A 1,963-nucleotide genomic window follows, 5' to 3' on the forward strand; every position below is an offset into this window, starting at 1 on the left:
AGAGGAAGGGTGATCTAGTATCCCCATGTGTAGATGTTCCTGAAGGAGTGATCTAGCTGTGAAGGAGGAGCTGGAGAGGAAGGGTAATATGGTGATCCCCATGTGTAGATGTTCCTGAAGGAGGATCTGTACCAACTGATGGAGTGGAAGCGTGATCTGGTGTTCCACGTGGCCGCCGTGACCCTGCAGCGCTACACACGGCTGTACTTCATCAGGAAGAGACGGAACAAGTTCGAAACACCATGATTCAACTACAGACCTACTGTAGAGGACACCTGGCAAGGTAAACACACACACACACACACGCACACACACACACACACACACACACACACACACACACACACACACACACACACACACACACACACACACACACACACACACACACACACACACACACACACACACACACACACACACCGCTAAAACACCATGATTCATCTACAGACCTACTGTAGAGGACACCTGGCAAGGTAAACACACACACACACACACACACACACACACACACACACACACACACACACACACACACACACACACACACACACACACACACACACACACACACACACACACACACACACACACACACACACACACACACACTTTTTTCCTTCTGTAAAGTTCTTATGGTTTTGTCCAATCAAACCCCGTCTCTCTCTCTGTAAACAGCCAATCAGAGCATGTCTTCCTGTAAAACAGTTTATCGGAGCTTGTCTCTCTCTAAATAGCCAGTCAGACCCTGTCTCTCTCTCTGTAATCAGCCAATCAGAGCATGTCTCTCTGTAAACAGGAAGAGGTTTGCTCTGAAGAGGAAGTACCTCATCAAGTTCCGTTCCATCGTGTTGCTCTACATCAACCGTCGAAGCTATGTGAAGGTAACACACACACACACAGACAGACACACACACAGGGATGGACACACACAGACATGGACAGACACACACACACACACACACACACACACACACACACACACACACACACACACACACACACACACACACACACACACACACACACACACACACACACACACACACACACACACACACACACACACACACACACACACACACACACACACACACACACACACAGACGGACACACACACAGGGACGGACACACACACACATACACACACACACACATGGACAGACACACACACACACACACACAGACGGATACACACACAGGGATGGACACACACACACACACCAGGGTCCGAAACAGAAGGGATTGAGTGATGAGTGTTTAATGTTTGGGTTCCTTTCAGGCGGAGATCGAGCCAATCAGGAGAGCCGAGGAGGAGTTCAGGAGGATAGAGGAGGTAAAGACCTCGTCCCTTTCCTTCTGACTCCACCTCTGATTGGTGAATTAGTGTTACCACATGTCCTGGAATGTGCGTGACAGTCCCTCACTTTGACACTTTGACCCCATGTCCTGCAATCAAACAATCATGTCCCGGGTTTCATCAACAAATTCAAACATCAGTAAACTGTGGGGGAAAAAGGTGGATTTAGAATACTAGAATTCTAAAAATATTAGCATCCTAGAATAATATAATACTAGAATACTAGAATAATGGAATATTATAATAATGGAATACTGGAATACTAGAATACTACAATACTAGAATATTAGAATACTGGAATACTAGAATATTAGAATAATAGAATACTGGAATACTAGAATTCTAGAATATTAGAAAACTATAGTACTCGAATACTAGAATACAAGAATATTAGAATAATATAATATTAGACTACTGGAATACTAGAATACTAGTATACTAGAATATTAGAATACCAGAATACTAGAATAATAGAATAATAGAATACTAAAAATACTAAGAATTCTAGAATACTAGGATAATAGAATTCTAGAATAGTAGAATACTATAATACTGGAATAGTAGAATAATTGAATAATTGAATACAAAAATTATAGAATACT

The 1,963-nt window shown here is 42.7% G+C and overlaps 1 long non-coding RNA gene across 1 annotated transcript; it reads left to right on the plus strand.

Moving 5' to 3' along the window:
* The first annotated feature begins 241 nt into the window (after window positions 1-241).
* On the plus strand, window positions 242-1,326 carry LOC124029560. The gene is made up of 3 exons (XR_006837799.1): window positions 242-283; window positions 800-884; window positions 1,284-1,326. It is a non-coding gene; the product is annotated as an uncharacterized LOC124029560 (long non-coding RNA).
* Window positions 1,327-1,963: the final 637 nt, after the last annotated feature.

This window comes from Oncorhynchus gorbuscha, unplaced genomic scaffold (genome assembly GCF_021184085.1).
Source record: "Oncorhynchus gorbuscha isolate QuinsamMale2020 ecotype Even-year unplaced genomic scaffold, OgorEven_v1.0 Un_scaffold_6826, whole genome shotgun sequence".
Lineage (NCBI taxonomy): Eukaryota > Metazoa > Chordata > Actinopteri > Salmoniformes > Salmonidae > Oncorhynchus > Oncorhynchus gorbuscha.